The following is a 14,008-nucleotide window of genomic DNA, read 5'->3' as shown; positions in this document are numbered from 1 at the left end:
GCCAGTAAACCATAGATTCTCCTACAAGATATGTTTCAGCCTCTATTAAATATGTTTCTAATGATAAGTAACCTCAACTGAGTTTAGTTGCAACTATTTCCTAGAAGTGTGCAGGAATGCAGCCAAATATGGCCTAAGGGGACAAAAAGCCCAGTTTATGATCTGAAACTCCTCCTAGATTCAAGGCAAACTGTTACTGACAGATGCATTTCAAAGCATGGGTAGCCATGGGTGAAGAAGAGCATAAAGTCATCTCAATGTGGAAGAGTGAGCTGAAGGGAGGAAATCACATACGGTGGTGCTTCTTGATGTTTTGGAAGAAGTGAAAGATCTTCTCTTTAGCCACGAATATACTACAAATCTGTAAATCTGGCACAGATTCTTCCTTATTTAAAATGCATCACATAATCGGTTGGGCTTAAGGGACCCTATGACCATCAGGAATATTTGCAAGCAGATCTATTCTGTTTACAGCAAATTAGAAAGGAAAGTGAAAATTAAAGCTTATCATTCATTCTCATTTTTCTCTAACTACGAAATTGTTTCCATTTTTCTTATAATGTTCTTAAATATTTAAGAGTGGCAGCTGCTAAGCTTTCCATCAGAGACAGATTTCCTATCCTATCTGAAATCTATTTGTCATCAAATCCTTTCTTTTTTGACTGATTTGGTTAACAAATTCAGTGTAACTCAACATCATTAAGGACTGAGGGCTGTTCAGTGACCTACATGAAATGAGCTGGTGATCCCAGTCCAGCTGTTTACATCAGCCCTTCTAGCTGACACTAATTAGTAGCATAAGTAAGTGATGAATATGATCTGCCAGGAAGTTCTATACAAACCCCTTTGAATATAAGTTGTGCAAAACTAGTGCGCCCTGGTGCAGCATCCACTAATTTCATAATGGTGTGTATGCTGAGGGAAGTCTGAGGCTTCTGATGCACACACACACACTGTTCCAAAACCATATCACTCTTTAACAGGAGATACTAGTTAATTGTGATTATTTGAAAGTTAAATAAATAATATATTTATATTGAAGACTATATTTTAAAATATAGTGTTACAAATTCTATCTTAAATTATAATTTTATGTAAGGTGTTCACATTGCTATCCCTGTGCAGGATTACAGAGTTCATATTGTCAAAGCATAGAGTTGCAAACCTCAATTAAAGTTTTCCTGTTATAGCACTTTCCTATGTTTGTAATCTTTAATCCTATTAAGAATGTATACATTTTTGGAGGGAAAGATGATAAGAAATATAACCAGAATCATAAACCTTTAAAGCAGTGGTTCTCAACCTGTGTGTTCCAGGTGTCTTGGCCTAAAACTCCCAGAAGTCCCAGCCAGTTTACCAGCTGTTAGGATTTCTGGGAATTGAAGGCCAAAACATCTGGCGAACCACAAGTTGAGAACCACTGCTTTAACAGTTTATGATTCTGGATATATTTCTTAGCATCTTGGGGAACCACAGGTTGAGAACCACTGTGTTAAAGAGTGTACACTTTATCTGACATTGCTGTATGTTTGTGTGTGTCTCCCAAAAATGAGAATTATAAGATATTAAGAGTGCATACAGAATGTATAACATCAAAGAAGGAATGTGAATATGAATTGGAAAAGAAGGTAATCTGAATCTGGTAAGCATGATTGTCTCTTTACCACAGTCAGAGTTTCACAGCCCTGTGACCTCCAGGTGGGTTTGACTGCAGTTTCCAACTACAGTAGAGTCTCACTTATCCAACAGTCGCTTATCCAATGTTCTGGATTATCCAACACAGTCTGCCTTTTAGTAGTCAATGTTTTTGTAGTTAATGTTTTCAATACATCGTGATATTTTGGTGCTAAATTCGTAAATACAGTAATTACTATGTAGCATTACTGCATATTGAACTACTTTTTCTGTCAAATTTGTTGTATAACATGATGCTTTGGTGCATAATTTGTAAAATCATAACCTAATTTGATGTTTAATAGGTTTTTCCTTAATCCCTCCTTATTATCCAACATATTCGCTTATCCAACGTTCTGCCGGCCCGTTTATGTTGGATAAGCGAGACTCTACTATACTATAATTATGGCCAGTGGTAACCTTCTGGGCAAGGTGGAAAGTGTTATTTAAGATTAAGATTCTGTTGGTCCATTACCCTAGCAGCTGCACTTTCCCAAGTTTTCACAACAGTGACAAAGAAGCTGCATTGGTTGCCAATTCACTTCTGGTCTGAATTCAAGATATTAGTGACTTTAAATATTGTAACCCTTTTTACTACTTTAATCCTATTTAAATTATTTTGTGACTTTTGTCTAGAATTGCTTTAATGGCTGCTGTTGTGTGCTTCCCAACTGTTTCTGACTTAGGACAACTTAAAGGAGTTCCCATGTCAAGGTTTTTAAAGAGGAGGTTTGTCTTTGTCTTTCTCTGAGGCCTGCCCAAGATTACTGGGTTTCCATGACCATGTGGAGATTCAAACCTTGGTCTCCTTGGGGGAAAGAATGGTCATTTGGGTTTGTGATGAGGGCTTCTCCCTGTTCTCTTCATCCATGTTTTGCATTCTGTTGCAGGTGAGTAGTTGTTTAAGGGGCGAGGCTGTCAATAAGCAAGTAAGGACATGCCATTCAGAGGTCGCGAGGGCAGTATTCTTTGGCAGATGTGCTTTTAGCTCACTGATGATATGTTTGAATGGTCTCACCTGAGGGCTGTGGGTGACAGCTAGTGGTGCTTTGTCATGTTCCAATTTGGGTCTGCCTTAATAGATTGTTTTGAGTGCCAGTTTTGCCTTATAGAGTTTCTTTCCGGGTTTTTTTTTTCCAGCTCCTTGGATGAAGTGTAATTTGCGAAATGCCTACTGTAGCAAATCAACGAGTTTTTCAAGCACTCTTTTATGGGTTTGAGTAGATGTCAACAAATCAATGTCAGATAGAAGATAGGTTGCTTGGGTGGAGAAGCTGAGCCTGCATTTTCCCAGGTCGGCCATAAAGATGTTTTTTGTAGTAATATCAAAGTGCCAATAGCAGTGCCATTATTTTGAAGGTGCACATTATTCTCAAAAGGGACAGAGTTGTGAGTAGTGGGCAGTGGCTAGGTATGTTGTAGCCACATTCAGACCAGTACTCTTGATAGCTTGTAGTCTACCCTTGTGTGGGATGTTGGTGTACAGAGATTTCCACATCTATAGTGGCTAAGATGGTGTCCCATGGGATTTTGAGGACAGACTGCATTTTCCTTAGGAAGTAAAGTGTACCCCTCACAAAGCATAGAATGCTGATGGCACATGATCAGAGAACTGAGCTCATAGCCCCCCCCCCCCCCCCCCCCAATACCTTGACATTGAGGTTTCAGATGGTTTAGAAAACGGGCTAAGTTGTCAGATTTGTGCATTTTTCTAGATGCTTCCCATCTTTTCTTGTTTATACTGCAACATACTAATGTGGTTAGCATTTTGATGATAATATTAAGAATGTATGCTTTAATCATTACACCATTTATTAATGTATTCTGGCTCTGTTGAATAGTATAGGAAGTGTGAGGAGATGAAGGAACTGAAAGCTGTAGGAAATTAATTGCTTGTGCAGTATATACACTTGGGATTGTGTGGAGGAATTCGTTATACATCAGTTTCACAAGAAACATCATTCCAAACTCTAAATCTGGGGAGAAATTCAGAAAGTCCCTTGTGCAAAACTAGTTCAACTCTATCAGACAGAGAAATATCCACACAGCTCATAGCAATCAGTGAGCTGTTCTTTGAAAATAAAGGATTAACAACAACAAACACCCTGCTGCTACCAAGCATCTGGTCACCAGATTGCTGTCAGCCACATGCAGAATTTCTCTTCACATTTGGAGCTGAAGAAGATTTTCTTGGGAATGTGAGATTCTTTTTGTAAAGCATTAGAAGCTTGGACAAAATTGCATTCCTGTTAATGCAGTTGACTTAATCCAAATTATAATTGCTATGATTGAAATTGTTGGTAACTTCAAAGAAGCTTTACTCCAAAATGAATCCATTGGACTAAATCTTTGGTTATCATGCAAAGAATAGTGATGAAAATGGGTCTACTGCATGCCAATATGTTCATAGTATGTCTGTTGGGGTTGGAGTTGCAGGATCCAGTGTAGTTATTTTCCTTTAAAAGCATATGACGATGTGAGAAATATGGGAGAATTGCTCTGCTTGTGTATGTTTTCATATTCAGACTAATATATTTATGTCATAATAATTGGAATGTTACCAGGATTGATCTGAATAAACTAGTTTGATCTTTTGAACTCCAGTGGAGAGCTGGAGGTTATTTCTTTTCCTGGGTGTTTCTGTAGCCCCTCTCTTCTAATAAAAATGGAGCTTCCAGGTTTTGAAGTTGGCTGCTAAGACTGTTTTTTAGAGCTAGATGTTGTTGCCCAAAATAGATCTGGGGATGCCCTCTCTATAAACATCTGCTCACATGTCTCTTAGCAGCAGCACACATGGGTGACTAACCTTCCAAGCCTCCTAGAGGCAAAGAGGAAATGTCTTATCCAGTTATTTCAACGCATTTTGCCTCTAAAGTGAGTTAAATTTAGAGACATGTTTTCACATTGTAGCAGAAAGACACACGCTCAGGGCCTGTGATTCTTTTAGTTGTATTTGTTGAGTGGAAAAATGAAAAGGAAGTACAGTAATGTATCAGATTTTTTAAAAACTGAAATCATAACCTAGTTGAAATCCCAGAGTATTCTGGAAGATCGTATCCATTCTCTCTGTGTTAGTAATCTATTTGTTCATAGCAGAAAGTTGGAATAGATGGCCTTCTAGCTTTAAAAATATGATTATGTGTCTGGAACATGTCGAACTAGATTTACATACATAGACAAAAATAGTGTCTTCCCATTATAGCCAAAACAAACGATTATGTATTCAGCTGCTATTTAATAGTATTTGTTTAAGTTTCATTTTTCCCCCAAAGAATAGTTAACAAATAATTGTATATGCTTTTCTCCCTCACTCTTGATCTTGAAATAAATGTTTCCAATGAGATTGTCTACAGAGACAATTTTCCCTCAGTTTCTCCCCCCTTCCACCTTTTGGTTGCTAGCACAGGGACTTGGTTTTTCTCCTGTAGCTTTCCATAGATACTTTGATAATTCTTTAAAGGGGTGAAAGGATAGAACAAGCAAAAAGCTTTGGAATGTTCTGAATGAGAAACCCATCAGAGCTAGCAGAAGTGATCCTTCAGAGGTGTGTGTATGTATAATAGAAGAGACAAGAGAGAGAATTTTTGAAATGCAGATATAATGTCAGACAGAGATAGATTAGCCATGCATTCTTTTCCAAAGAGAGCTGCCCTTTATCTGAAGGTATCCAGGAAAGAGTAGAGATTGTGAAATTGCCTAACAATAATTATCTTACTTGTGGATAGACACAAGTAGGCAATTAACAACCTTCCCTACTCATGAAGTATGTGATATGTGTTGTATTTATATTTGAAGATATTATTTTTATGTAGGCAAGGCATCTGTATTTTCAAACTAGCATTTAATGATGTATCTTGCCTGCTTATTTGGCATGCGTTAAGTGGCTAACCCAGAGAGAGAAGGAGCTAAAGGTGACTGGGAGGGTGCAACTCTGGAGATTCAAGGGGTGAGGGTGGCCATAGATCTACTGCATATTCATGTAGTTTTCATTACTTGTATTTTAATAAGTAAATTGAATATTCCAAAGCATTATGGGTCATACTCAATGGTAGCTTTAGGCTCATTTCTTTACTGAGGAACATGCAATCTTTTTTTTGAATCCATCTCCTCACTGTGGCCCCTTCAAACTCCACATAGCTAATCTTGAGGATTAGAAAGTCTCCTGGTACAGTAAGAATCTTGAATGTTGTAGGTCAGTGGGCATATGTGACATTTTGAGGAAATGGCATGAACATTGCCACAAAATGGCTGTCTGGAGCAGGTTCCTTTCATTGTGTGGAGGCATGTACAAAACAAATAGCTCACAAAAATAAAAACTGTGAAATTAAAAACAGGTAACTTGCCCATTTAGATCCTGCATATAGATCCAGGAACTGTGGGATTCAGATCTAGGTATTGAGGGAATCGGGATCTGAATGAAGATCCTGAGTCCCACAGTACCAAACTTCCCTTTGAGTCCATCATTTTCTGTTGCAAATGTAATAGCCATTTCATAGAAAATCCAGCAAATTAATTAGTAGAAAGACTGCAGCAAATAATACACAAGGAACTCTACATCCTGCATTGCAAAAACATAAGAAGTGACTTTATTCATAAGAACGGAAAGATATTTACAATCGATTTATCTGAGGTATGAAAGACAATAACCAAGAAAAGTTCAACTGGACATAGAAATGGACGTCGGAAACCATGAAAATATAACTTCTCAGGAGGACAAAAGGAAGTCATCTTTTTTCTCCCCCCCCCCCCCTTTTCTCTATCTCTTTCCTCTTCTTTCCCATGCCTTCTTTACCGGCCTCTTACCCCCACCTTACCCAACCTCATCCCCCACGGAATTGTTTTACTCGCTTTACTTGTAAAATAACACTTGAAAAGCAATAATTTTTTTTAAAAAAACAAAACATAAGAAGTGACATCTTATTTGAATTCACTTCTTACTGAAGTCAAGACTGACATTTTCAAATCTGGACTCCTGTTGATTAGTCACACTATTGAGTGAGTTCACCATTTACTTAAACTCCATTGATTTGATGGATCAACTCTAGCAAGGAGTATCGACAGTTACTAAAGTTACTCAGTTTAAAATAATAATTTAAAGTGTTTAACTTGGCTAATTAAAACAGCACTTATTTCTTATCATTTTGAGTGCTTGAAAATGGTAAAACTGAGGGTGTTCAAATGGCAATATTCTTGTTGTGTATATAGAGGAAATTCCAGCAGGTAGTGTCAAGCTGTTAAATAAAAGTTAAAAAGAATTAGTTTACACAGCTGTAGGCCTTGCCCTTTTCTTCTACAAGAAATACAATTGTTTTCCTGAAAAGCAATTAAAGATAATAAATAGTTTGAAAGAAAAATTGATTGATAAACATAATAGAATCCATTAACATTATAAAACTCTGGCAACAAAAGCGTTTTGAAGAAGATTTATGTAAATGGAAGGGATTGATAAACAATATAAAATGTGTGATACGTGACAAATGGCAATAACAGCTTCGAAGAAAGAAAGGCTCAATCCTACAGGAGTCATCCTGAATTCTGAAACAATTTCCTTCTAGTTGGCAGCTTTGGTATGCGGTATACACATTTGTCTAATTCTAAATCCCATTGACTGACAGCCTAGTTAGTTACCTGGCCTGATAATTTGACTATATAAAGCCTAAATGGGCTAGAACTCAGGTACTTAAACCTTTGTGAGACTTTGATTAAATTCATCTAGGGAGGCTCTTCTTATCATGCAGGATAGTTTTCTAAGGTCATGCCCACACAACTGAAACTCACTGCTGTTGCAGGAAGACTACATCATAAATAGTGGGATTCACTGCACAAGTACTGCATCTAGTCATTAACATGGGCCAAAGGGACATGGTGATCCCAGTATTTTGGATGTGTGGACAGTTCGATCAGGCTGATTCTGGTGTGATCCACGGTCCCTACCTCCAATGGATCCTTTGCTGCATCACCACCAAGAACCGGCTCCAATTCAGAGGCTTGCTGGTGATATCTCATGGGGAAGGACAAATAATCTTTTCTCCCCTGTCTGTGGCCTTACTTCTTATATGAACAGGCTTTTAGCACAAAAAAATCACTTAGGGCCCTTCCAGACAAGCATCATATCTCAGGACCTGATCCCAGGTTTTCTGCTTATCCCAGATTATCTGGCAGTAAAGGCACATATAATCCAGTTTAAAGCAGAAAACCTGGACTCAGATCCTGGGATATAGGGTCTCTCTGGAAGGGCCCTTAGTAACAAAAGTTCAGATGCCTTACAAAATTGCTAACATTTTCTGACATTTTCTGCCTATTATGGTGGTGTGGGCTTGTCATGGCAAGTGGCCTAGGGGATAAAAGCCTTGTGACTTGAAGGTTGGGTTTCTGACCTGAAAGCTGCCAGGTTCGAATCCCACCTGGGGAGAGCGCGGATGAGCTCCTTATCAGCTCCAGCTCCATGCGGGGACATGAGAGAAGCCCCCCACAAGGATGGAAAAAACAAAAACAAAAAACAACATCTGGGCATCCCCTGGGCAACGTCCTTGCAGACGGCCAATTCTCTCACTCCAGAAGCAACTCCAGTTGCTCCTGACATGAAAAAAAAGAAGACAAAATTATCAAGAAAAAAGCATCCTGGAGGAACAATCCACTTACTGTTGTGAATTCTATTTGCAAGAATCAAAAAGAAAAAATCGGAGGAGGAGAGAAAAACTGGAACATTTTGAAAAAAGTCAAAAAATGGGATGGCAGATGATTAATTGGGTCTGTTCCTCCCAAGCGTATGCAGCATTTTTTCCATCAGTAGCTTCAAAGTGGGGATCTAAAATGGACTATGAGCTGATGACTGTTGCTGGTAATACAGATTGTGGATTGTGTGATGATTTGCAAGACAAGTTCCCCAAACAGCAGGATAATGCCTATGAACAGGTGTTTTCTCCTTCTGACCTTTTTATTCCTCCTCTCTTTATTATCTCCTTTCCTTAAGCTGTACTGGTTTATTTTCTTTTAATAAGAAAATAATCTAATTGATTACAATTACATATGAGGGAAACTCAGCCAAAAGGCAGTCAAAATATTATGTTGTATGATAAACTTGATCTCAGCTAAAAGGATGCTCTTGTTAACAATGTGATCACTCTGTACTATTTATCAATGTTTACTTAAGAATGTAGCTGAAGGAGGAACAAACAAAAAGCAATTTAATGTAGCTGACAAGCCACATGGAATGCTCCTTGCATAATTTATCTTCTGTGACAGATTCCATTTTCTGCCACTGTTATTATTATGTAGAAATACATTTGTATGGTGAGAGTGTGTTCATTGCTACAGCATGACTTAACTTAGTGGTATCAGCCTTTAATATGAATAATATTGTTATCAGGACAAACTAAACCATTTTCTTGGGAACTATGACTGTAATTTCACTGGGAATTTACAAACTCATAACCCAGAGTTATGTATTTGTAAAGGTTTTGTACTTGCGATCCCTTGTTGTTTATTTATTCAGTCACTTCCAACTCTTTGTGACCTCATGGACCAGCCCATGCCAGAGCTTCCTGTCGGCCATCGCTGTCCCCAGTTCCTTCAATATCAAGACAGTTACTTCAAGGATAACATCCATCCATTTTGCCCTTGGTCAGCCCCTCTTCTTTTTTCCTTCCATTTTCCCCAGCATCATTATCTTCTCCAAGTTTTTCTGTCTTCTCATCATGTGGCCAAAATACTTCATCTTTGCCTCTAATATCCTTCCCTCCAGTGAGCAGCTGGGCATTAATTCCTGGAGTATGGGCTGGTTTGATCTTCTTGCGGTTCAAGGCACTCTCAGAATTTTACTTCAACACCACAGTTCAAAAGTGTCTATTGTTATCTCTAGTTTGGGGAAAACAAAGGGAATATGAAAGTTTTCCACTTCCTATTTACCAGGAAGCACCACTTTGATTGATGGGGATCCATTTACCTGTTGTTTGGGAAGCAGCTGACTGATGTTCCCATCTTCCCTTTGCACAAGCGATCTCCAGTGTGAGATCTGTTTCTGCCTGTTGCAATGGAGATTACTCATGGGAAGAAGTAAGAACGTGAGTCAGCTCCTTCCTGAATGATAGGGGACCAGGCCACCCTTGATTTTGGTGACTTCTTTCCAATAAGTGAGGCTAAAGACCATCAAATTGGGAGTCTCTGTACAGCCATCGAACTATGTTGGGTTTACTTTGTAAATCACTAATAAGATTCTGGCCTATCTCTATTTAATAAGAACCAGTTGTGAGAAGCACAAATAAAATGATACAACTTTGTGTGAAAATCCTTTCAATACCCAAAGTATTCAGCATTCTTTATTTGCCATTGCAATCTAGAGAGTCATTAGTCACATATTCAGGAAAATTGAAATAAGTGACAGTGTAAATGAATAGTCAAATACATGTAATTCTACAATTAAATAGTATACAATTATACCTATAGAGAAGGCATGAGTAGCTGTAAGTGATATAGGACCTCATCACATTGAGGTCCAATTTACAGGCAATAGCGGAGGGATTCACAATGCATTGTAGCAAATCTGGTGGGCAGCAGGAGAATCCATCACCCTGCATTGCCTAGATTGTCCACATACTCATCACACGAGGGGAAGCATTGCCACCTGGCTTTCCTCTGCGCTAGCCCTATTCTTTTCTATGAGAGCACGGGAAGCCTCCCTTCTCTGTTCACCATCCTAGCATGCTTGCAGCATGCTGGAAGGACAGAGCTCTGCTGTAAGTAGCTGTGCATCATCTGATGGCATCCGATGGGCTTTGTCCTCCCAGCATGCTGCAAGGGTCCTAGGTTGCTAAAAATCCCTAATATGATGAATTCCATAATCCCCATAGTTTATAGCTGTGAAGCAGTATGTATCCACTGCCTTTAGTGTGATGATATTGATATTAAATTTGTCAGCTGAAGAAGGCAACAATTCTGAGTATTATACGATTGGTTGGTGTAACTACTGTGTATATTACAGAGGCATAGCAGGATGTGAGTGGGATGAAGAATGTTAGTAAAAACCATTTTCATCAGTAAGGGAAACTGTGAGCTTCCATGCAACTTGGGAGCCATCTGTGCAGTTTCTTCTCCTGATGCAGATGGCTTTTGTTACCACAACTTCTTGTTCTGATGCTGTAGTCCACACAAGAAAAACCTTATGCAGGCCCAGTGTCTCTCTGTGTAAGATGGTAAGGCTCAAATTTATTTTTTCAGTCATTATCCAATATCCATTGATACAGAAACACAGTCATAATCAGGTATCGTGTCTTTGAGGCCATATACATACGTTTGAAGTTTTTGTGTGGCTATAATTAGGGCTTTACAAATGTCTACTTTTTATATTGAGAGAATACAGATATAGATTATATAGAATTTGCCCATCTGTTGTCTTGATCAATTTTTTGCATTGATCAGTAAGGTATAACTGGCTGAAATTTCAGTTTTCTTTGTAGGTGAATGACAGTACAATTTGGAGAATCCTTTTACAGATGTATACCATTTCTAGAATGGTGTTGGATGGTTATCTGGGCAGAGTGGAGGCAGACAATGTCGTGAGGGATTTCACATGTGGCTTGCAAAGAAGCTCTTCAGTTGTTTCTGGCTTAAATCATAATGTCCTCCCCACCTCTTTAAATATTACTACCACCAGCTTCTCACTATGCTACTGCACAGACGATTTTATGCATTTTTACTGAAACAGTTCTTTCCCTTTTTATCTGGCCAATGAATTGGATGCAGAGACAGCCATAAAATGAGGTTGAATGAAATGGACACATCCTTTCTTTGTTCTGAAAGCCCTACAAGAAGGGCTTCTGGAGGATGAAGAGAAGGACAGAGACATTGATCTCATAAAGAGGCACAGAACCTCCAAGAACAGATATCCTGTTCCTGGAAATTGTTTTTGCCTGATGTTCCCCCATTCCTCCTCAGCTTCCTCAGCCACAATGCACCTTATTTATCATGGTTACCTGACTCTAGTAGAAGGCAGAACTGGTCCATGAGAATGGGGAAAGTCATGAAGCCCATTTCATCCACTTACATCTGGATCTAACTGTATGTATTTAAGCCGGCGGGGTTTGAAAAGCAGTTTGATGAAGTGGGAAAAACATATATGTTTGAACTTTCCATTATTCAGCATTAAGAGGAGAGGACAACATTTGTTTAACTGATGGTTTTCACATGGGTACTAGTTCCATTGGGTAGGGAAATCTCTCAGGAACTGGTACACATGCAAACAGTAACATCCCAAAAACAAGAATTGTGAGGTGCATTTGCATGAATTCTCAGATTACCTTTCTACTGGAGTGGACAATATTTCTGGTTAAGCCAAGCTATGACAAGGCTAATGGTTCATCCTGGAACTGTAGAAAGTCCAATAATTCTTACAGGAGCTGGACTAAAACTCATCCTACTTTTATTTTTAAACCCCACATATTCTAATTCAGTTTCATGTAAAAGAAATAGCCATTTTAAAAAAATATACAGTTACACCAACATTCTCATGGGTTTGCATAAGGCAGAGGTGGGAGTGTGTAACTTTAACAGGTCGTTGAAACACAACATACACCATTAGTTATAATTGGCATAGCTGGAAGCTGCAGTTGAATAGCATCTGATTGGCCATGTATTTTTCATCCCTGGTTTGGTACTTTTCGTGTTTGCTTGAGTAATAGGACAATGTGTGTAGATCCTCTCTTTTGTTGTACTAGTAATCTCTACTGTTTTCCACAGACCCTCAAACCCAAAGGTACTTGAATTCAGTATTGCAGTTACGGATTCAAAATCTAGAGTTACAGATTAGTAACTATTCTATATTAGAACATTGCACAGTACCAGAGCCGGCCCTAGGTATTTTTCAAGTCTAGGTGAACAGAATTTTGCCCCCCCCCCCCAAAAAAACCAATCACTGAAAAATAAAAGCGTTGGATAAGTGAAAATGTTGGATAATAAGGAAGGATTAAGGAAAAGCCTATTAAACATCAAATTACATTAAGATTTTACAAATTAAGCACCAAAACATCATGTTTTACCAGAAATCAACAGAAAAAGCAGTCTCGACTGTGCCCCCATATGTTTTGCGTCCCAAGCGACTGCTTAATTCACCTAATTGTTGGACCGGCTCTGCACAGTACACAGTGGTAGTAGAATAAAACCTTATTTCTCCTTTAAAGGCGTTAAGAATATATATGCTATAATCATGTCTAATGTCTTACATTTGAGAGGTTGTAAGAGAATATTCCTACTCACCTTTTGTTGAGAAATTCCCCCCTGTGAATGAATGAATGAATTGTTTATTGTACTAGCCATAGGCCATGACATCAATAATATACAACCTTTATAAACACTTTCCAATATAAACATTAAAACTTATTCAAAAATTAAAACTAGCTCTTTAAAATTATGATAGCAGCAACATAACAATGACAGTGTCTGATTTGTATCATCCCAAACCATTGCCATTTTCATTTCTGACCTCAAGTATGGATTTTGCTACTTTAGCTCTGATCTTTTGGGCTGCAATTGCAAATGTGGCAATCTTTAGCGTTATATTTTTGGAATAATCTACTAGCAAGTCACAGATCACAGCAGATTGTTGCCATGCTGCCCTTTCTTCCAAGAGTGTTCCCAGGAGATTTTCCCTAGGATCATTATACAAGGGGCAATGTAGCAGATAGATCTTCTTTTTTCCCCGTGCCACAAATGCAAAGTCGTTGGACATGGGGGATCCCTCTGTATCTTCCCTCTAGCCAGTTTGATGGCATTGTTTGGAAGCACCGAGCTGTAAATGCTTTCCTCAGGACTGTTGAGAAATTCTGTTAAACAGACCACATTTTCTGCCCATAAACATGGTAGAGAATTTCTAGAACTATTATTATTATAATTTAAATTCTTAGTAATATTCTTTGACTTTTCAGATAGTTGCACATGTAGGAGGGAATACGCACAATAACATGTCTATATTATTGGGATACTTATCTTTGACATCTTATTTAAACTCATTTCTCCCTCTTTGTTCTTTTGTTTTGCTCTCTAAAGGCTATCATTTAGAATTATAGAGCAAGATAATACTTGATGTCCAAATAGTTCATAGCTGAAGAAGGCAAAGTGTCAGGCTAGCATCCTTTTCAGTAATTGCAATGTCATAACTCTACCTAATCGAAATTCTTTTTAATATTCCTGATGCATGCAACAAGAAAACCACCCACAAAGCCTATCTTTTAGCAATACAGTCACCAACCCATAAGATGGCCATTGGGTCCATGTTTCCACAGAGTGGAAAGACAAGTGTAGACCTTGGGTGTTGCAGATGCCTATTACAGCATATTCAGGA

General features: G+C 38.4%; 1 long non-coding RNA gene across 1 annotated transcript in view; it reads left to right on the top strand.

Annotated features, from left to right (window-relative positions):
* LOC134299125 (uncharacterized) overlaps positions 1-14,008 on the top strand; it is a 67,644-nt gene that overhangs the window by 49,587 nt on the left and 4,049 nt on the right. The window lies entirely within an intron of this gene.

This window comes from Anolis carolinensis, chromosome 5 (assembly GCF_035594765.1).
Source record: "Anolis carolinensis isolate JA03-04 chromosome 5, rAnoCar3.1.pri, whole genome shotgun sequence".
In the NCBI taxonomy this organism is placed as follows: Eukaryota; Metazoa; Chordata; class Lepidosauria; order Squamata; family Dactyloidae; genus Anolis; species Anolis carolinensis.
The sequence above is the reverse complement of the archived record's forward strand: the minus strand, read 5'-3'. Positions and strand labels throughout refer to the sequence as shown.